General features: G+C 37.2%; 1 long non-coding RNA gene across 1 annotated transcript; it reads right to left on the bottom strand.

The window, feature by feature from the left end:
• Positions 1-2,406: 2,406 nt before the first annotated feature.
• Positions 2,407-14,577, bottom strand: LOC122139809. Its single transcript, XR_006156555.1, has 3 exons — positions 14,151-14,577; positions 4,274-4,342; positions 2,407-4,164 (listed from the first exon to the last, which is right to left on the bottom strand). It is a non-coding gene; the product is annotated as an uncharacterized LOC122139809 (long non-coding RNA).
• Positions 14,578-24,245: the final 9,668 nt, after the last annotated feature.

The following is a 24,245-nucleotide window of genomic DNA, read 5'->3' as shown; positions in this document are numbered from 1 at the left end:
CACATGCTCCGCGCACCGCGTTTTGTAAAACACATGAGCCGATCACATGTCGTGCATGTCTTCGGTTGACTTCCAGCATGGTGTAGGCTAGTTTCTGCCGCTCCGACAATGCCGCCTCGCTTGGCTAACGCATTGTTCCGTGTGTGGGAACCTGCCTCCTATATTAATAAACAGGAGAGCCCCGTTCACACACCCTCCCGTTTCCCCCCCTCACTTTCTGCCCACATAATAAAGACTCTTCTAATACGAGAAAGGACGGTAGGGAAGGAAGAAAAGAGGAAGAAAGTTGCGCACTCTTCACACTTCAATGGAGCCTCGTACTTCAGCACACACACATCTCTGCCTCTCAGGCTGCTTTTGACAAAGGACAAGGGAAATGCACTGATCAAAGCCGCATAGCCGCTACCACACACAGCTCTGCTATATCGCCCGTGTGTGTGTGTGTGAATATACAGTAAGCTCAAGCAGATCTCTAATGCCCTTGAACAGTCCCAGGTGAGGACAACATCTTTTGAAAATACCTACTTAGTTTGCATATGACGTGCGATAAATTAAACTGTTTCCAAAAATTGGAAGTAAATTAAATTGAAATAAACCCTAAATTAGTCGAGCACTTAAAGGATTGCAAAAATTAGCCAGCACTCAAAAGAAAAAAAAAAAACTGCTTTCAGACTAATTAAACCAAACAAATCATTTGTTTGTCCTTGTGCATCATATGATCTAATTAAAAAGAAACAAACAGCAGGACAATGGTTTTATGAGGCAGAAAATTCCAATCAAGGACTGTAATTTTTCGTTTTAAAGATAGTTTTTTTTTTCTTTGGAAATCTGTTAATAATTAAATCCATGCAGTTTTACAAATAAATAGGTTCAGGACTATTACATAATATCATGCATGCTGAATACTATCAGAAAAGTCTGTTTAATTCTTACATTTAATCTAAGTACATTTTTAAAATAGATTTGAGAAAAATAAAATTGTACAGAAATATACAGATTGTGCGAAATAAGTTACAAAATACCTCAACCTTTTCCCTTTAACAAGACTTTTTTTTTTAAATCTTTTGACAGTTTTGACAAATAAATCAGACATTTTTTTTAATCTATAATAAAGTTTATAATAAAGTCTATAATAAAATAAAGTTGATCTATGAATGACTGAAAGTATCTTTAACCAGTCTCTGTGTGCTGGAAATGAATTGTCAGTGAAACTACAACAATTTGACAGAAAATAAGACAAATACTATTTGCTTTGCCTTTCTCAAAAGAAACTGCTAATAATTACAATATAATCATAAGACTAATCCCAACTCATTTTTAATCAGAGTTCAGTCCTGAAATTTAAATTCGTAATTTCTGTTATTTAGAAAAAGCTGTGTTACGTTAAATGTCTGATCCAGAGCCTCGTGTTGTACTGTGAGGTGATGAATTCATCTTGTAGACGTGGCAGAGCTCCAAGTCTGTTCAAAAGTGGCACTCTTAATTCAACATAATGTATGTCCTGTATATTTGCTTGTTTAAAAGGAAAGTGTTGCTCGGCTCCACAGAACCTATTTCTGGAACTGGAAAGAGACATTATCTGCTATTTATAGCCAAGCACAGAAAACACATTCAGATTCCTCCTTGATGCATGAAATCACATTGCCGCATTTCACTTTAAATGAGGGAGAGTGACATCACTGTCTCGGACAAACACACAGCAACATTCAGCTCCAAAAACCACGCAGGCGTGACTTCCAACAGTTTGTAACACTTTCAGGTAAAACAGCAGAATCACGGTGTGCTTTTCACAGTGATTTAGCAGGATATTACAATATTAAATGAGAGATTTAAAGATAAACATTTCAACATTGAGATGTTTTGTCTTTCTTTTTTCTCCATTTTCTGAGTATAAACCTCTATAACACTAAGAAAGTCATACTGATGACAGATGAACAGCTCGAAACAAACACATGAATAATCTCAATGTGAAAAAAGGAAAAAAAAAAAAAAACCTCACCTCAGGCATGGCCATGCTCACAGAGAACACTGCTCTCCATTCAAAGTATCTGTAGGGTTTACACATGGCAATATTTTAAAATTCCCAACAGAAACCTGTCTGGAAAAGGGTAGATTCAATTTGAAGTGTTTGTGTGCATATCTAGAAATAGTTCCTAATCCTTTGTATGAACAGTGTTTGCAAATTCATAAAAAGACAGTTGACAAAGTGATGAGGAAAACGAAAAACAGGAAAAAAAAGCACAGGATCAAATCAATACATGCATTCTTAATTTTTATCATACAGTGGGTATAAAACTTCATATACTGGTATTTATAATTACATTTAAAATTGGGAATATCAGAGTATTGTGGGATTTAAAAAAGTAAAACTAAATTATGTGACACTAAATTATGAAATCTTTATTGTTCAAAAACATTCACACAAATTGTTAGGCTGAAATATAATTTGTAATAATAATAATAATAATAATACGTTTTTAAGTTATAAAATAAAAGCTTAGTCACTAGTCAACAACAGTTTTAAGTAACAACAAGAACAGTACTACAATTAACACACTTGAATTAAAAGGTTTTGGCTTTATACTCCTCTTATCCAGGTTATTTTGGAATAAATCAATAATTTTGTATAGTCATAAAGAAAGCAGTGGTGCTTCAGATTTTGTATAGAATGACAATATCTTCCACGTCATCATGATATAGCGCCTGCATTCAGGTAGTATTACTCTTTTCTGGATGCCGTTGAACTTGGATGAGCAAAACCTGAAATGATCACTTTCTTGTCAGTTTAACAAACTTTCACATGTAGCAGAAAGATTGTATATTTGCAGGAATGTTAGAATTTGCTGCAGGAAATAAACCTTAAAAAATGTCCTGAAAAATTACTTAAGTGAGATATTATGATTGTCGCTGCACTACATAAAAATATCAAACCAAGTTGCAGTTGTAAACAAATGAAGCTAGGGCTCCAGAAATAACTTGTACTATTTTAGTTAAAAGCATATTATTTCAGTTATTACCAACTCATTTTAGTGGATGTATGAAGACAGTTTCCTTCAAGATTTCCCAGATGTGGATATCTACACACGCTTATGTATTAAATTATTTTCATCAATATTTTAAATCTTATATAAATGCATTAGGGAAAATGTGTTTCAAGTCCTGTGGTCAACATTTATTTTAGTCAAAACATTTTAAACACAATTTCCCTTTGATAGATAATTATTTTAAATTGTTCTGCAGTGCAACAAATTCATTTTAACAGTAGCAATATTCACTGTAAAAAAATTCACCTATTTCAATTTAAAAACTTTAGTTGCTGCCTTAAAATTTTAAGTATAATCAACTTGGTTGTAAAAGTCATTTCAACTTAAATAACATTAAACCGACTTAAAAAGTTGACCTTCATATAATTTATAAAAAGTTGACGAGTCAATGATAAAACATAAGTTGCCATGATTTACAAATCATATAATTTTTTATAGTGTATTCATGTCCCAATTAATAAGGCTATACAGAACGCCTAGAAGATGTGGAAAAAAATGTAGCATGTCACACCACAAGATACTGCCGATCCTCTTAGATATCATGTCAACTACATGTGTTCCATCAGAGTAAACACAGCTGTAATTCATCCCATTAACAATGAATGTTACACTAACCAGAAAGTGTCCAAACAACTCTTTTTGTCATATGTTTTAATGTTTGATATACTGATATAATGCAAAGACATTAAAATTTTTAAGTGTGACCTTATAAGCGTCCAAATACATTTCAGTAGCATGAATAGAAGTGCAGTTGTGACCATTAAATCATAAAATGATTATTCATAATAAGTACATGTCGTGCCTCTAAAGACCACTCTAAAGAAAAGCAGAGGAAACAATCTAGAGGAAGTGCAGCTGTTTAATAACTGGTTAACACCAACATCAGGCTGGGTCTAGCCGGAGAAGCCATTGATTAGGATGTGCAAGCAGAAACACTGTGTCCTAATATAAATAGCCTGTGCAAGAGCATGCCTACTGACAGATTAAAACATCTTTGAAGTCTGCCATACATCACTTGAAACTCCCATCTTGGTTTTAAAGCTAATACGCTTAAGTCTTCCAGCAGTCAAAGCTGCTCCTTCACGAAATTTTAATCCCGGCTTTGATGATTTGTTATGTACTGCAGGAGAGAAAAGGAGAGAGAGAGAGAGAGAGAGAGAGAAAAAAAACAGTTAAAGTTGTACTGAACCTTTTACAGACAGACAAGCTTTGTATCTGTATATAGAGACCTGAGACTTGACTAGCTGTCCACCATTTTCCTCAAGCCTGACATTCACACATATGCTTAAAAACCCCACCTGAAAAATAACATAAAAAAACTGTTATATACTGTAGTTTCTATAGCAACACACTGAAAATATCCTTGCCATTAAAGTGGCTAATAAATAATTAGAAATAGATACAGAGTGCTGTGGACTGCTGCTAACATACGCGGGGGTCTTCAGAAATCACATAACAAACCAGTTGCTGAGGATCAAAGCAACATCAGTAATGATTAGTGAGGAAAAATGAGAAGCGGAGGATATTAAAACGAAATGAATGTGGCCGACAGCGTTATGGGTTTATTACCCCCGCTGAAAGAAAACAAAAGTGCCCTGGAATTGACCACAAACAAACAGAACGCATTAAACTAAAACAAAGATTGAAAACTCGAGTCAGCACAAATGCAAAACAGCCCATTTTCCTTGTTAATGCTTAAATAAATATGCTGTTTAAAAAAAATCATAATTGTATAACAATAGTTATATTGAACGTTGAGGGATGAAAGTGTCCAAAGCAACCTAACAAACTTTTTATGAAATGTTTTGCGAAATAGACATTCATCAGTTTTTAAATGTCTGGATGCATTTTAGAGCCTCTGTGTATGTGGTCCATCAGCGTAATTACATTTAGAAAGTAAACTATTGATTTTTTTTTTCAGATTGTATGATAAGAATTGTAAACTGGTCATTTTCTTTTGTAAAAATGGCTGTTAACTGATACAAATGTCTAATGTAAATTCTTATAGATTTCTGATTTTAAAAGAAATTATTGTAAAAATGATTAATTACGTTCAGTAACTTTTTGAAATGGTTTCAACTTTTTGACTTCTAACAATCTAAAATATGTCTTGATATATTGTCCAAACATGTTTTATGTTATAAAGCTTCTTTAAATACCCTCAAAGGAGATGATGATTATGAAGCAGGAAGCTCCATTTAAATGTGAAATGGATAGTATTGCTAAAGCATGTACGAAAAAAAGCCCTTCCCCCATGGCTTTCGGCCCACTGTCCCCGTTAACCTGCCTTCACTCATCCTTGTGAGCCGAGAAAACAAAGAAGCCGCAGAAAGCCGAAACATTTCATCGTTTATTTCTTTTAAATTCATTTTAATTTGTTTTGCAGATTTATTACAATCAAGACAAAGTCAGGAGATTCGACACCGACGTCAGAGCCAGAGGAGAGCCAGCAACTGGAAGTGTTTTAGGAAGGTGAGAGAGGGAGACTTGGGCCCCCACATCCAGCCCCTACGGGGGGTTTATTACAGTCAGACGGGCATGTCGTGCCTGCACAGGGTCAGCAGGTTTACGCAGAAAAGCCTCCTTGGGGTCTGATAATGTAACAGCCATTTGCTACGCCATTGTTGAAGTGTTTTCTTGAACTCGCGGAGCCTAAACTCAGTGACCCGAAGTCCGTGTCTGACATGGAGGCTGTTAGATTTACATATCATCTGAAAACATAATGCATAATGATTAAATAAAAGGACGTTATATTCAAAACAAAAGGACCGTAAATTACAGACACAAACAGACAAAGGGCTTATTATCACTCCAAGTCTTAAAGTGACAAACGCAGGGAGCTATCGCTCACAGCAACAGCTTTCAAACATATGTAGTCTTGGGATTTTTTGAGCCTGTCAATAAAGTTATAAATAAGGAACATCGGTGATGCACCAATAATAAAGGCAGTTACATTTACTGGATGCTCCTAAAAACATTAGACAGACACAAATTTGTGCTGAGCCCTGGAAGGAACGCCGGGCCAATTGTGGATTTAGAGTTTGGAGCTGATTTCTTCACAAATCAATGGGGTGCGGTCACTCGCTCACATGCAAACATTCGCACATGAACACACTCGCATACACAACGGCATTCACACGTTCGCTTACCCAGAAACACTGACGCTTGATAATACAATAAGTAGGCCAAAAGCCATGCGAGGATAGGATTCGGAGAGTGTGCGAATAAAACAAAAATGACAGCAGGAGGGAAACCGAGTGGGAGAGAAAGAGACAGACAGACAGAGACTAAAAAAAATGGCAGCGCATGCACACATACACAAAAAAGAGGGAATCAGGCTCATTCTATTTTGGTTACTGTCAGCTCGAGGATAATCTGCAGAGGCTTTCCTGACTGAGATGGCAGACTAAGAGCAGGCTTAGTCCCTGAGCCATCTCACCATTCCCCTCACACACACACACACACACATCTTCACCGCAACCTGCAACTGCACTTTAAACCTCAAACACTCACACACACCTCCGCCGATGACCACAAACCTGATATACTTGCCTTTAAAAATATAAAAATGCTGAAAATGAAAATAGCCTTGGGATACTGGGGCTAACTGTCACAGGGAGAAGTTGTACAATCAAACAGTAACAATGAGAATTGGTGGTTTTGTTTTATGTTGCTTTCAAACACATTTTTTTTTAAAACCCTCTTAGTTTCTGCCATGCTAATTAAAATAGCATATTTTTATTCAGAGAATAACCATATTGTAATATTGTTGTATCAACAAGTGAATACCAAGTGTTAGCTATATAATAGCTTATAGTGTTATACACTTACACAATTTATTAATTTCAATATTGTTTGCAATTAAAATGTTGTGATATCTTTTTTATATTTTAACCTTTACATATTTGTTTAATAACTTTTATGTTTCATAATCATTTGTGTTTATTTGCTGAAAAGATAATAATAAAATGTTTAAAGGCAACTCACTGATACATACATAAATATATATATATATATATATAAACTGATATAAAGAGCTGTGAATTTCCTTGGCAATATTAGAAGAGATGTTAAAAAATTTTCACTGAAGTGAAAAGCATGACAACTAACCCCAGTCTTCTTTAAAGGTTATTTAAAACGTTAAACTCATCATTAGGGCAATGTTTGACAGTCTATGTAATGTCTAGAAATTTCAAATCTCTAGAGATTATTCACTAAAAAGCTTTATTTTATATCTCTGTATTTTTGGGTTGCATTCGTTTTCTTAACATCAGGACAAGCCAGCACTGTGTATTATGTTGTCCTGGAGGTTGAGGAAAGGAGAAGACGTGCTGTCCATCCAAAGCAGGCATCTCTGGACGCACGTCTGACATGTTTTCTAAGCAGAGGACAGGAAGGACAGTCTGAGGCCGATGGCTCACACCCAGCATGCCCTCTGTCTCTCTGTTCAGGTTAGTCAATAGTCACAAACACAGACAGTGACAGTCTGCCTCCACAGCACCCACATCTCTCCCTGTGCCGTTCCCATTTCAACAACGCTACCGTCTCAATCCTGCAGCTGTCCAGAGAAAATGTGAATGTCATTTTTGGTAATAATAAAAAAGTAAAGTAAATTAAAATAACATTTAACTTGAGTCTTGACAATAAATGAAACAAGTCAAAAAAGTTACTATATGATGGACCTTTTAATTTCACATTCAAAGATATACAGAAAAATGCCAGCATAGAAATAATTTTACAGTTAAACAGCATTTATATAATAAATATAATATAATATAATATAATATAATATAATATAATATAATATAATATAATATAATATAATATAATATAATATAATATAATATATCCTTCTCCATATATTTTTGATAAAATGCATTTTAAATATATCTAAAACATCCATTTATTAAAAAATACGGCTTTAATCTAGCATCAATAAATCCAAAAATTTGCCTTGTTAATCTTTAATAAACTCTGAAATAAAAAAAATACAAGTAGACAAACAAAAACAACAGCTTTTAATAACAATAACTCAAATAATAATGAGAGATTACTTTGGCATGCGAACAATGATCTGATAAGCCATTTGAACATCTGTTATCAATATTCTGGCCATAGTAGCACGGCAGCTCCAATCCTATAAGGTTATGTGAAGCTGATGCCAAACTAATTCAACATCAAATGAGATTGAGATATGAGAGGCTGAACTGCGTCCTGAAACAACAAAATAACAAAAAGCGTCTCATGCTCTGCCAAACACCATAATATGTGGGAATAATCACGCTGCAGCAAAGAATTAATATGTTTGACAGTTGAACACGTTTATAATATGCGTAGACTTCTAGTGTGAATGAAGGCTTTGTGTGACATGTGCCATATAATTGGGGAGGCTTTAGGATACAGGTCTGGCAATCTGTAATACCCGTTACCAATGAGCATTGCCCTTTACAGCACTGGGGCCATTATTTCCTCAAGGTGCTTGTGGAAGTGTGAGAAACATGATTTGAATGTTCCTTTGTGCCTCATTTGACGGCAGCACACACGCATGCTGCACTGATGATGATGACAGAGTGAGAGACAGAGATGCCACCGTGCTTTTCTCGGCACTCAGAGACCTGGCCACTAGCTGCCCCTGGCAAATCGCTGAGAAACAAACGTCAACCACTGTCATGCAAATCGCACTGACAACAGTCACCACAGCCACACAATTCCTGGCTCCCGAGGGAACAGGGCCACAGCCAAAAGAGACAATGTTTATTAATGACAAATTAATCAGTCACCAAGCGTGATTACGGAGGTGAAGATTGATTATCACGCTTAGAAATTCTGATTGAGTGCAAAATTAAAAGAACCAATGAGGGTAATAAATGACAGTTTGTTTATTTCACCCCCATTTATCAACACTCTTCTGCTAAATGTATGCAATCATTAAAAAGTTTGGGGTTGGTAAGATTTTTATTTTTTTTTGCAAGAAACTAACATTCAGCAAGGATGCATTAAATTGATCAAAAGTGATTTCTATATCAAATAAAAGTTGTTCTGTTGAACCTTTCACAAAAATATCAACTGTTTATTGAGCAGCAAAATCAGAATGATTTCTGAAGGATCATGTGACACTTAAGACTGGAGTAATGATGCTGAAAATTTAGTTTTACCATCACAGGAATAAATGACATTTTAAAACATTCAAATAGAAAAATGTTATTTTAAAAGTCACAATATTACTATTTTACTGTATTTTTATTCAAATAAATGCAGCTCTGGTGAGCAATAAGAAACCTCTTTCATTTAATTAAAGAAATATATTTTAAAAACTTACCAAACCCAGACCTTTGAATGGTAGTGTTTCAGATCAGATCAGTAAATCAACTGTATACTTTTGCCAACCTTAAGTACAGCTGCTACAGTTTAATGTCCTTCCATTTTTAGAAATCTCTAGATTTGTCCCCATCCACTTCTAGAGTAATAATCAAATTTTAAGAGCTTGTCATTTTTTTGTTTGGTCACAGTGTGTAGAAAAAATTTAGTTCATTTTAAGACCTTTACCTTTAGGTTTAATCAGCATAACCCAGGGAAATTGAGATTGAGAATTCATTTTAAGACCTTTACCTTTAGGTTTAATCAGTTCATGACCCAGGTAGGTGTCCCACTCATTTTTCAGACCTTTCCTTTTAGTTTAATCAGTTATTAAAAAAAAAATAATAATAACTAGCTAAAAGTTAATGAATACATATGTAACACAGGTAATCTCACACAATTAGCCACCGCAGCGTTTGAGTTTAGTAAGGCCCAGTGAGATGAGCCAGAACAGGTCCGATCCAGCAGCACATTCCCACAGTAACTAAGGGGGATTTCCAGGCCGTCTCCATATGAACCAACTGACCTGAGTGCAGTGAAAGGAATACTGTTCTGCTCCGTGAGCTCCACTGACAGTCCGGGACAGAGGATGAGAGGGCTGACCTATCCGTGCATTCCTGAACTGGGCAGGGCCGAGTGAAAGAGAAAGGCTTGTTGATATACACTGGTGACATTTCCCTGCTGGCTTAATTAGGTTAGGCCTGTGAGCTGATTAATCTATGCCTGTGCTGGTAATCCTTAAGCTGCTCTAACCTGTACTGAGGTCTGAGAAGCCAGCCTGCCTGCTTGTCTGCGCAGATGGCCATGCAGACAGCAAACTCTCTTGACACTCATTATGAAAGAAAGCAGCTCAGCCCGCGCAGCAACTTTGGACCAATGTAGATGCAGCCATTCTCCATCATACAGGCATAGTGATCAAACGATATGGACCAGTTCTGATACCTAGAGAGTGGGATAGCCAAAATAATGCTGATACTGTATACGCTGATACAACTTGATGTTTATTAAGACATACAATAAGTAACTTAATTTAAAATTATTTTACAACGTCTTTAGCAAATTCTCAATGAAATAAATGAAATAGAAAATTTTATTGACAGGGCTTTTGAGTACCTATGTTACACCTTTCTAAGTGGCTTTTGATAAAATCAACTACTAAATGTACCACTTCTGTTCATCAGAAGCATAGGGCAACATGCCGATAACGTCAAAATGGTCAAATATCGGTCGGTTGATATATCATTACTATGATTGCTCTCTCACTACACACACACAGCTGTGCTCTTCTGCATCATTAATCAGTGCACTAGCTGAAGCCAACCCTTGTCCCGAGGGAAAAAGTATTCAGGAATGTCGCATGTGGATGAAGGTATGACAGACACACACATGATCATCCACTGCGTGTTCACATAAGAATCACTGAAATGCATCCTTCACCTCTGAATATACATGTGCATTCAGTCTACCCACTTACTCCAGAGAGTCCATTAGAACAATGGAGAACATGGACAAGCACATACCTTCTCCATGTGACTGCTCACAAACTCCCATACATTATAGGTCAATAGCAATGAGCACTATAGAAGCATTATTTTAGGTCTCAGGATAGAACTTGGGTAAATTTCTTCTTCCATTTATATGTGAACCAAATTACTAAGCAATACCACCTGTGGGCATGGAAAATATTGTTGCTTCTGACAGACAACGTGCTTTCCACACCATCTTGCCATGATTTATTTTAAAAATAAATTAACACTGTGATAAACAGTCGCACTAGCATGTGGTCACCATCATGAGTCTGGACTCTTTTCCACGAGAACCAAATCAGAGTGATTGGTGTTGGCTGGTTGTAGAAAGAATAGTCACTATACTAACCGACACACGCAAGTTTTAAACTCCAGAGTTCAATACTAAGTAAGTAATAATCTCTTTCCATCAAACAGGCTGGCTTTGCACTAATTTTAGACTTGAGGTACTTTAGCATTTCAGAAGGATGTCTACGGACACTCCTATGGTGGACTGGGGCAAATTTTTCACCGTGGTAGGTGGGACGATGGATATGAAGCTTCAGGAGATCAAATGGACCCGACTGGATGGATCTGTCTGGAAGTGTGTCAGACGGCTAGGTGCTGCTTAGCCATGGGCGTCAACCACTGTAGCACTGTCTAACACTCCACCTGCACAACCTTCCTCACTGCGGCAGCCTTTGTTCTAAGCCAGTAAACCTGTCGCAGTCCGCCTTAAACGCGATTGTATGGCTTCCTCCATGTTCACCGGTCCACCTTAAAAGTGATCCAGGATTGGGGAGGCTGTCCCAGTGCCAGTGGAGTGCAACGTGAGCGCAGAGAGACAGGAGTGAACAATAGAGCTGCAGCCTAGACGCCAGAGCACAGCACTGCAGACACTGGGGTAAAGCCAGTATTATGCTATGCTATGGGGATCGGCTACTACAAGCCTTTCGTTTTCATTTGGAAAGCCTCAAAAATGTGTGCGAAAGCTTGACGATTTCCATCCGAAATTCAGCAAGCAATCTAAGCAGAGTGTGCCAGACAAATCCTCTTAGAGAGCAAGAGCATGGCTACCTGGACATGTACCAAGACAAAGTGCTACACCACTGGCTAGCAAAAACCATCACACCTCAAACCCCAAAGCGTTCAATGTCGGCAACAGCAGTGACAGGGTTTATGATGAAGAGAGTTTTCTTTGATTGTGACAGTGGGTACCGATAGATAGAGAGAGGTAGAGAGACAGCCTGTGGGTGTAATGGTGGGTAGAGAGAGAAAGACAGACAGGGATGTGGGCGTGATGGCACCATGCATTATACGTACGATGCAGCGGCCGATGCCTTAAACGAGGCAATGCACCGTCCATGAACTGTGGGCAAGCCTTTATCTCATTAAGCAGCCTCTCACTGTCTCTCTAAATGCCAAAAAAGGTCTTAGACTGTAAAGGTGTTTGTGTAGAGACTGCAATAAATACTCTTTGGCCTCGTTTTGCGTCATTCCTTTGTTGAAATGTTGCCGCAATGCCATTTCAAACAGCAGTCAGACGTGCCACAATAGTGGACAAATGGTCCACTAGCACACTACGGAAATGAAACAAACCACCAAGGAGTGTGGGTGAACTCTCGACAACCCCATCTCTCGACATGTATGCTCATAACAATGCTTTTCACCAAATTTAATTAATTGGTTGCAGGGGTCTCTGGCGATGTCCTCCAGCTGAAAATCTTTAAGGTCTAGTGCCTTAAGGGATATACATCTAGGTTAGCAAGCAACAAAAAATGTAAGGCCCTGTCAGCACTTGCATACCACAGTAGACATGCTACATGCTAAAGCCACGTCACATAGCATGATGGACTTAACACACACACAAACAAACATGACTCAGCACACATTAAAAAGATGATGTTCACATTTACAAAGTGAGCAGTTGAGGGCTCTCTGAGGTCAAACACAAGTGTACCGAGCCTTTAGCATGACGCTCTCCATAGTACTTTGTGCTGCTCTCAAATGAAGAAATGTGAAATTGAATGTGATTAATGTAAGACATGGTGGGATAGTTCACCCAAAAATTATGTCAACATTTACTCACCCTCATATATTGTCATATATGACTTTCTTCTGTGGGACACAAAAGAAGATATTTTGAAAAATGTCTTGGTTACCATTGACTTCCAATAAATGGAGAGTCATTTCTCAAAATATCCTCTTTTGTGTTCCACACAGAAATCATATAGACTTAGAACAACATAAGGGTGACTAAATGATGACAGAGTTTTCATTTTACCCCTTTAACATGCATTCAAGGCCTGGCAGCATTTGAAATTAAACTCGTCAAATGCAAAGGAATTAGATCTCCTCTTTCTAACCTTATCCCTCCAACAATGAACCCTCAACTGATCCTACCCACTAGCGCATCACATGACCTATATGCCGGCATTTCATCAATGCCCCCCCCCCCCATGCACACTGTCCCTTTATATACACGGCTAGCTGCTTCCTCTCTCCTCTGACAGTTGCGCTTCACTGTTGACTAAAATGTCTTTGTTTCCGACGCTGGCGGGCTGATGACAGAGCACCCCTCTCAGCTCCCAAGAACCTAACCCGTGCACATAACAGGAAAACGTCACAAGTTAGGGTCTCAGGGATTGTGAGAGGCACATTTGCAGACCGACTGCCAACCTGTAACAAAATTCGAGCATACTGATGTTCCTCACAACAACAAAAATTGAAAAAATATATGGCTATAAAAGGCCCATCTACTCATAGCTTTTTGTGCATCCCCCCAATCCCCCTACACTTGTTTGTCTGTCTGTCTGTGACACAACAAGTGCAACCTTTAGCTAGACACAACATTGACCCATCTCTCCCTCCCCCAACAAGCTCGATCCCTCTATTTCCCCAACACCCCCACTCAGTCTCTGACATCGAACAATACAGGCACTTTGAAAAAATGCCCCTGGCTCCAGGTAAACTCTCCACCAGCTCGTGTCTCGTTCTCAAAAGCTGAGCTCTCAGTCTAGTCGCTGTGACTTACTACTGGCGTCCCCGACGTACAATAACTGGTTAAACCACTAAACTGTAACACTACCTAAACCATGAAGTGTTAATACAAGATAATACAAGAAAATTTAGCTTACTGCTAACTGGCAAGCCCAATACAAGCAGCTTCAGACAAAGGTAATGAAGACACTAACAGATGCTACAGCTGTGGGTGGGGAGAAGCAGAAAATGGTTTTAAACTCACCCTGGTGTGAGGATGAGGATGAGTATGAAGCCGATCACAATTTTCTCGCAGCCTGCTCGACAAAGAAAGTGGGTGAGAGAAAGAAAGAGAGAAAAATCTCAGATTTCAACTTTTGTTGCTAGCCCTGCTGACAAAATCATGCAGATCTGATAGGCTAGAAAAAGCGAGAGTCATACAGGTCATGTTGACTGGAAGGCTGTTCACATGAAACGAAAGAGGAAGAATGAAATAGAGGAGAGGTGGAAAAGAGGTGAGATGGACGGATGGTAATATCAAAGTAAAGGTCCGTACGTCCATATTACAGCTTGCCGTCAAAAGCCGCAGAGGTGGAGAGCGTGCCGAAGGGTGGTGTGATGGCACTGAGGATGAGAGACAGTCCAAGCAGCAGCCAGGGCCACACCACCAGCAAATCATGCCAGTCTGCTGGATCTCAAAACACAAACACACAAACACACACACACACACACACACAAAAACACAAACACACACACACACACACACACACACACACACACACACACACACACAGCACAGCACAGAGACTCTCACTCATTCACTTTACCTCACTCATCCAGCGCTGCTCAGCTGCGGCAACTCCGTTCGTGCGTTTATCCCTATTCCAGGTCTGGCTCGATTGGGTGATGGAAAACAGGCAGCCTGCTGTTGCCAAAAACCCCGGGCTACGTCCCACCGAAAGAGCACGTCTGAGACGCAGCAAATGCATCAATGCACCGCGTTACCGGCTTTCCACTCTCGCTAGCTTGCTCTCTCCACACTCCCTTCTTCTCTTTCACTCTCCGTATCTGTCTTACATTTCATTTTCTCCCTCCCTCGCCATCTCTCTCGCCCGCTCTCTCTCTCTCTCTCTCTCCCAGGACACACACATGCACACTCTTCCTCTCTCTCATAGTTGAGCAGACTGAGATGCATGCAAAATTGGAAAGAGGAGGGGGAAAACGTAGAAGCGTGACACCCCTGGTCCCTCTTTCCCTTTTTATAAATCCATGTTGAAAAATGTTTTAGAAAGGGGGGAAAACAGAGAAATATCATCCATTAATTTGCTCGCACAGCTGTGATCATTTAAAGCCAGAGGCCCACTCCTCCACAGTATCAACCTGAAGGGGGGAGGATGTTGGTGGAGAAGGAGAAATAGTGTAGAAAAGGGCAAAGACTTTCACGCTTTTTGATTTTTTTTTTTTTTGTGTCATTTTTACTTCATTGCTTGTAAAATATTTTGGTATTCCCAATGACATTGACATTCTAGAAGTTCTCTATCACATGCCTGGCATCATAAACACTATCCTTTAAAAAGAGAATGAAAGCGAGGGAGAAAGACAGAGAGGCCCTAGAAACACAGCAACATGATGTGCTTGGCTTATAGAGGCTACATTTAATCTCCACTGGCTCCCCCAGGCTTGGGCAGAACGAGGGGGGAGAGCAGCCAGAGCTGATGGGGGAGGGACAAGCAAAGCAGGCAGGGAGGATAGCGACGGACAACAGTGCATAGGATCAAATCAGCGACCAGAGCTGAGAGAAAGCAAACCGGCACCACACTGCCCTCTTCCTCTCTTTCCTTCACTTGCTTCATGATCTCACAGTCTCTGGCTAATCTCTAGGTGTCACATGCAGATTGAGAATTATATCCTCTGTGATGCAGACATGACATGCATATAGGCGTTTTGGCGGTAAAACGGAGATGCTATCTCTTTTACATTTCCCCCTCAGCTCCATGGCCCCCACCAATGCTATCCTCATTTATCACCCTCTTTCGTCCAGATACAGCAAGCCATCAGTGAGGTGCTAATATTAGACCGCCTTTGACTGTGCCGGCTGCCGCTGCGGCTGATCCTATAGCAAGCAGACAGGCACACATGCATATATACGTGCACACAATTACATACAGTATGCATGGTAAAGACCTAGAAAAGTAAATTAAAGCATATTTGCTGCATGGTGGGTAATGCAAACAGAAAGTGCATGGAAATTTGTGCATGCACACAGAGCCATGTGACAAAATAGTTGGAATGATTGACAGCTGTCAGCTACGCCCTGTAACAATGCAAAGGTCTCTGGGAAATAAAACAAATATGCTATGAGTTTCTAGGTATTTAGCATGCATGTATAATTTTGTGCCTGTATATACTGTGCCTGCTTATTACATTGGATATTCAGTGTAAAATCTCAGCTCTTTAAATCCGTCACCGCTTGCTTGTAAAAATATCCAAGTAGTTAAAATTATACTGAATGAGATCAGCACTTGTTCACTGTGTGGGCCTTTGGAACAACCAGACAATTGTGATTTTTTTTTTTTTTTAAGAGGATATGGCTTTTTTTTTTTCTCGTGGCAATCCACAAACTGTTTATGAGCCCACCCCGGCAAAATTGTAGAGTATTTCAAACACTGAATCCAGCCATTCCTGCTGTAGAGACTGCTAAGTGCTCAGTGTAAGATTATGACTTCAGCTATGTTTAGCAGACGTGTCTCCAGAGAAGTAAAATATAAGGCCATTAGCAAAGCGGTGTAATTATAGTGCTTCATACCTTGCATAACAAACATTGTGGTTGAAGTTCTAATGAGGACTTTGAGCGAGGGAAAAGGCACTTCTTCAGGACCCAAATAAATACTTGATTTAGTGATACTTACAGTATAATACGTGACTACAATAATACTCATTACTTACTATCAAATGGAGTAATTATGTAGTATATCAAGACCCCATAAAATTAAAATGAGAGTTTTGTGGCTTTTAGTTGTATGTGTTATCTTTGAATTTACAAAGCTAGCATAATCCTTAACATCTTTCTAATGGAGCAAAAATATTGATGACTCATCCTGCACTACACATATTTTTGTCCAATCAAATACTCTCTCTCAGAATGCCCCTCCCTCAGTAGCATCCACCACTGACTAGCAAGTTGCAAATCATGCTCATGGCTGACTTACATCATAAAAAAAAAAAAAAAAGTTCTGCTCGAATTTTCAGTTTAAAAAAAGAAATAGATCAATATAGGAGACCTTGTGAGACTAAGATGATCATATTGTAAGTATTGTTTGCCCTGAGAGCATATTCTTTACAATTACCAGATGCAAAAGGCCAAATGATATTAAGCTGACGATACAGACACAAAGCATTTTATTAAGTTAAACCTGTGTATTGTTTAGAATGTCGGCACAAGAGCATGTCTGTAAAGCATTTCGAGAGCTTTCATAATAGAAGAGAGAGCGAACGAACATTCGTGAATGCCTCAGAGCGCGAGCGGCGAGCTGAAAAAGCCGTTTGTTTGTCACAGCTCTTTTCCTTTGGCAGCGATTAGCAAGGAGAGGTGCAGAGAACCACAAACCTCTGTGCTCTGGACCCTCTCTGTTCTCTGATCTGCTTTGGATTCATGCTTCAAGGCTGACATTACGCAGTACACAGACTCCTCTGGCCGACTAAAGACACATGCAAAAGAGACACCTTATCACAGTTGTACTGCCGCAGAGATACGAAAAAAGAAATTAACGGGAAGATGGGAAATAAAGCAACATCAAAGACTACATTTTCAGATTATACATAAACCCTGGAAGGGGTCTTAGAATCAGATGCTAAGCAATGTACAGCTGTCTGTTTCAGTGTGTGTGTGGCAGTGAAATGCTGCACCATTGGGGGGCAGCCTTTTGCTTCAGAACTCCAGCAGTGGCTGTGAGGGAGGGTTCACATGAAATCTCCAGCCTGTGAGATCTATGGTGAAGTCTACAGGGAAGAAAACATCTCACTCATTCGTGCTCAAGCTTTGTGCACTGAGCATATATATGCTCTTAGCATCCTATTACAGGAGAGCAACAATAAAGTTAATGTACAGTTAGACAAACAAAACTAAAAATATATATACGGCTGTGTTTAGACATTATAAACCTAACAAAATTACTATTATTTCTCATTAATGTTTGCTTGTAATTGTTAAAATCTGCTTGTTGATATTTCATTAAGAGATGGTGTTGTTTTGCAAACTCATTATATTATCTTGCTGAAAAGCAGCTAATATGGCAATTAAGGATATTTTTTTTGTATTTTTCTTTAAGTGTGATCTGTCTTTTTAACTGCTGTGAGATGATGACAGGTCCGGCAGTAGCACGGGCATTAATAGAAACAGCAAAATCTATTTCAGCCTCCATTGTTCGGGGATCAGAGGTGATGTACAGTACTTTATTCTCACTCCAGAAACTGGAGCATGCTGCTATCATCTAAAGTGTGCTTTTAAGCATGACATATCTACTTGACTGTAAATACAAACCTTACTCTTTGTACATCATTTGAGAGTTTCTTCTTCAGTAAAACTGATGACTAAACTCCATCCATCAACCCCAAGATTAAAGCAAGCCAGAAGAGAAAACTCTTCATCATTATTGGGCTCCAAGTGATAGAAAGTAGTGAATTTAAAGTGATGACACTATAAACTTTTTCCATATATTAACTATATTATATACTTAATATAACCATTATAAAAATTATACAATTGTAATATATAACTAGGTCTTCAAATAATGTTGACAAGTCTTAATTTGTTATTCAGTGGGTCATTTGAATTAATCTGTTCAAAAAATGATGCAACTCATGCAAGAAGTGTGTGTCTGTCGGACATTGTTATTTGATTTGTTGCATTTAGTGCAATGTAAATTAAAAACAAAATAAAATCTGGTGAAAAGAATCAAGAGATTTGAGTTACTGGGATGAATCAAAATCCCCAATACTAGTGTATGTATCTGTTCAGGTTTAATGCTGTTACCCTAAGATCCTTATTATTATTATTATTATTATTATTTTGTACCAGATAAATGCTACTCTTATTGTAATCATAAATTATATCATCTGGTAGTCAAATATATTTTATTTTTTAAAAATGCAGACTAGTAGACAGTTTGGCTCAGTGTTTAATATAAAAAAATAACATGGTTCTATATATAAATGTAACCAAGAAATGTCCTTGTGTTAGGTACATCATATGTGCATTTGGAGATTGTTAAGAAAAAATACATTTTATAAAAAATAAGGCATATTCAAAGTGATTCTGAATAACTGGGTAATTAAAATGAAATGGTGGACAGTTTGAAAACCTTTAACAATCACCAACACTGTTTCTGTTTAATTAGGAGTAAAGGAAAGATGAGATTTTTTTTTTTTTTTTTTTTTTTTTTTTTTTTGATGTAGGCTTGATCTGCCAACACATTATAGCTGAAGTTCTTGCTAATAAGGGTTTAACAAAGTGAGCAAAATAATTATTCACAATTCTTTGAAACAATTATGGTGTGCATCACATTGATGATACAAAAATATGTTTTTAATGCAAGAATATACAAGTGACATTAATACAGTAAGTTGACATAATCTCAGACGTTTATCATATAATCACTGAAGACCACGTCAGTACAATGTACAGTATGTGAAATGGTTGAACATATATAGTTCAAGAGTGCTTCAAAATTATATGAAAATATCAAATGTGGAATGTCAAATAATCAAAAAATGTGCTCAACATCTAATTTAGCTACTTTTTTTCAAAATGTAAAAATGTTATATTATATATCAACAAAAGTTAATTTAAGGGTTAGATCAGATAGAAATAGCTCTTTAAGAAATACACTACAGTTTGGGGTCAATGATTTTTTTTCAAGTAATGAATACTTTTTTGGCAAGGATGCAATAAATTAAAATGACAGTAAACTTTTTTAATGTTAATGAAAATGTTCGATTTTAAATAAATGCTGTTCTTTTGAACTTTCTATTATATTCTATTATATATATTTTCTTAAAGACTTTTTAAGACCAAGTAAACACATTTTAAGGGATAATCTGAAAGATACACTGACAATGCTTCAGAATTTGAAAATGCACTTTCCTACAGATCTCATACTTTTATATATATATATATATATATATATATATATATATATATATATATATATATATATATATATATATATATATATATAATATATACAAAAATCCAAAAAATCAAAAAAAAGTCTTTCTCAGTATTTTTGTCTTGTTTTCCATCACAAATGTCTAAAGACTCTTAAATCAAGACACATTTACTGGAGATGCAAAATAAGAAAAGTGTTCAGAAAAATTCATCAAAGTGGAGTTTATGATTATATCAAGAACAAATACCTGCCAGTGGAGTCAGATAAATAAACATAATTCAAAGGTTAAACAAGATTATTTTCAAAAATCGTCACCACTTTGGAAGATGGTTACTCAAACAGAAAGTTATTTTAAATGGTAATAATATTTTACAATAATACTGTTTTTCCCGATACTATTTTTGATCAAATAAATGCAGCCTTGGTGAGCATAAGAATATTTTTTCTTTAATTTAATTCAGACCCAAACTATCTGTATTACAGGGAAGAGTAGAAAAACAACTAAAACTATAAAAAAAGGTGCTTGATTGCTGAGAAAATAAATACTGTCAGTACAACTACCAGGACTTGATGTTTTACCTTGAGCTGTGCATGGTCAATTTCTGCTTCTGGGACTCATTTTGGTTCAACAGAACACATTTTGAGCTCAATCATTTTAGAGGAAATAAAATCAGATGTTTGGTTTATGGCATGGTGTTTATGTGCTTTTTGTTTATATAGCTCCTTAGTAAGAAAGACTGCACAGGTGGAAAATGCTGCTGATAGTACTGTAAGTTTGTTTGTCGAGTTGCTGAGGCAGGAGCGTGTGTATCTCAGGGAAAGCTAGGAGGTTGTACAGTTATCTCCTGTGATGTTACTCTAAACTATACAACCTACTACCTCAGCCTGGGGGCACCGCAGAGACCCAGAGAGATGAACAGAGTTGACCCTCAATCGATTTGAATGTTAATTTTGATGAGACTCCCTTTCTGTACTAAATGGTTTAAATAAACTATTCAAACCTTACCTGCGGAGTGCAGGATGGTTTAAAGCGAGGCACTGAATAGTAGGTGTGAATGCCACACAGACAGATACCTATAGATACAAGCTTGTGTGGACAGTCACCACAAGTTCGGATCTACGGGTTTGTGTCAGCAGGCAGGTCTCTTCCAGAAGAAAAACAAGTTCAGAAATCGTCCATTGGCTTCCGTTATTCCATTATAAAAGATAAAACCAAATCATTCTAAATCTGGAAATGAATTTCAGTGATGTAAAGGTAATATTTCTGAAAACAGGCTGCATATTGCAATGCTGAGACTACTGCATATGTAAATAGGAATGGCAGCTCATACAATGAGGTGCAAAACATATTTGCAGTTTTACGGTTCGGCTAACAAACAATCAAGAAAACTGATGGGTCCAAAGTAAAAGCCTGCGCTTCTTTATTTTCTATTTTGATTGGATACAATTGAAAATGTCCCCACAATGGCAAGATCATCTGAGACATTCAAACACACACTGAGATATTTGGACTATATTCTTGTAAATGATTTCACTGCTCTCCTGTGGGCTATGAATCTAAAAGCCGAGTCAACAGTGCAAGAACAGCAAGCAAACAATGAAGGAAAAAAACCTTGTTTAATGAAAATATGAAAATGACAAGCACTACCACAAATGCACATTCAAACACCTTTTATCAATTACTTTTAAAGACAATAATGGTATTATTATATTTTCTATGTAAGAGAAGAGGAGAGAGATGACTTTCACAACTTATAAATATATAAAATGCAAAATATTGATTTACTTCAAACTAATTTCAAATGGTTAGCTGAGCTCGTTGACAATTTGTTTTAACTATGCTGTATAGCATCTACCTTAGCTATACATCATGGCTTTGGCATGTTTCATAATTTTTTTTAATAATCATGTAATGCAGTTTCTGAACATATTTTAAAAGAAAAGAGCTGCAGCTTCTCCATTTAAAAGGGCTCTATTTCAAAAAGGCTCTCAAAATGGAGGCAGACTGCCTGGAGACAGAACAAAGTCAAAAAAGGAGAAAATGGTGTAAAGTTAGGTGAAAAGAAGAGTCAAGAGGTGTCAAAAAACAATCCCCAACTGTAACACGTATTGCAAGCTAAGTTAATTAAAAAGCTGGTCAAAAAGTGATTTCACGAGTTGATTGCAGCTATGACTTCGACTGCATCACACATACTCCTTCTGATATTGTGTTACTGGAAAACACTGCTAAGTTTAAAGAGGTTGACCAAATATCAGTTTAGATTAAATCAGTCTTCTAGACGATAGAGTTTTTTTAATCACTTTCTGCTTGTCCATTTCCAAGTCAGACAAGCAATTAAATCATTGCCTTATAATCTGAGTACACTCTAAATGCTGAAAGACAACAGAGAAGGGGAATCAAAGAGGAATTTTGGGAACAATAGGAAACCAAAGGTGTGTCCAAGCTGGCCAATAGCCAACCTTTCTCTGAAGTATCTGATCAAACGTCTTTTTAAGTGCGTGATCTTATAACTACAGAATAAAGGCATGTGAAAGAAAGAACAGAAAAAAAGATAGAAAAGAAGTATGAACAGTGAAAAATCGGTATTAGACGGATATAAGCTTAGGATTAGTAGTGTCTGCTCTACTAACCACCTGCTAGAAGAAAGAAAAAACACAACATCATCAATCAGATACTGCACTAGGAATCTGTATTTTAAAGCAAATTGAAATAATTGTAATTATTTATTGGAAACAGCAGCAGAACAGTCAAATAAAACAAAAATCCTCAAGAATTTGATAATATTAATATATATTATTTTATTATATTATATTATAGATGATAGAATAAAATTCTCTTGTCTATTAATATTATTAATAGTTATTATTATTATTATATTATTGATATAAATTAAAGTTACTATTTGCCATATTTAAAAATCTGAAAAAAAATATCTGGCGTCATTACTACTATTTCATATTTTTTTTAATATTTATTTTTTATGATTCAATATCCATATATTCGGTTGAATTAAATGACTAAGCTATATGATAACTAAAAACAAGTGTTTTTCTATTGCCTCTGTAACAAGTGGCAAAGTATTTAATAAGGTGAAAGTAAAGATGTATTCACAAAACAATAAAATACTGTATTGCAAATATACAGCTGTCAAGCTGTTTAAGCACACGGCTATCCTAATCATTCAGGAAACATCAAGCACCTGCTCATATTATATAAAAGAAAAAAAGGTTTAAAATATTATGAATGAGCAACATACTGAGAATGCCACCCCTAAAGCATGCCTAAACCTAGCTCGTTGGCCTCTTCCTCTTTCATCAGACCATCGTTTTATAGGTTTCATGGGCCTGCAGAGCCCAATCCACAGAGGACAACAGCTGAGCAGTGTCAAATCAAAGACCTGTCAGTACATCTATAAGCCAAACATCTGCATTTCCCCTGAGCTGACCACACAATGCTGTATATACAGTTTACTTGACGATTTTCTTGTATAGCACAGCATCATATAACAAATATATGTTTTAAAAAGTGTTTAAAGTCAAGTTTTTATAGTTTTTTTTTTTGTTAAGAAAATCAAGCATTGAAATAAAGCACTGGCAATGGCTGACTCTTAAAGTCTTTTTTATACATTTCAAAAACTAAATTAAGCTGAAGCCCCCAATACTGCATCATTCACAGGGCAGCACCTATGCATTAAAGTAATTATCTATATTGCCTAAATTTAGTATATTGTCTCACCAAAAAGAAACAACATTTCTCTCAAACTGAGAAGATTTCTGCATCCAAATGTTTCAGGCCCCTCCTGAGCATAATATAGATGTGTGAAGTAAGTCTGGCCCACAAAGCCAAACCCAGTGCCATTAATAACACGTGGCTCAGTGTGAAATTATTTGATGGTCGATTTGGACTGGCACCGCACCTCCGGTGAAGAGCTTCTGACAGTTCGTGTTCCCTTCCCGTTTCCCACTACTTGAACACAATGAACAGACTGACTTTGAACTAGGTGCCAAGATCCTTTAATTATGTTAGTGGGGCTATGCCAAGAAGTTGAAAGACTCCTCAAAATCAGCTGAATAGGGGTCAGCAGGATTGAGACCAAAGTGAACGGATATAGGATTTTACATCAGATCAACTTCATAGATTAACACAATAACACGCCCAGGCCTCACCAACCTGCACACCAACAACACTGACT

Source organism: Cyprinus carpio, chromosome B15, assembly GCF_018340385.1.
Source record: "Cyprinus carpio isolate SPL01 chromosome B15, ASM1834038v1, whole genome shotgun sequence".
NCBI classification, from domain to species: domain Eukaryota; kingdom Metazoa; phylum Chordata; class Actinopteri; order Cypriniformes; family Cyprinidae; genus Cyprinus; species Cyprinus carpio.
The sequence above is the reverse complement of the archived record's forward strand: the minus strand, read 5'-3'. Positions and strand labels throughout refer to the sequence as shown.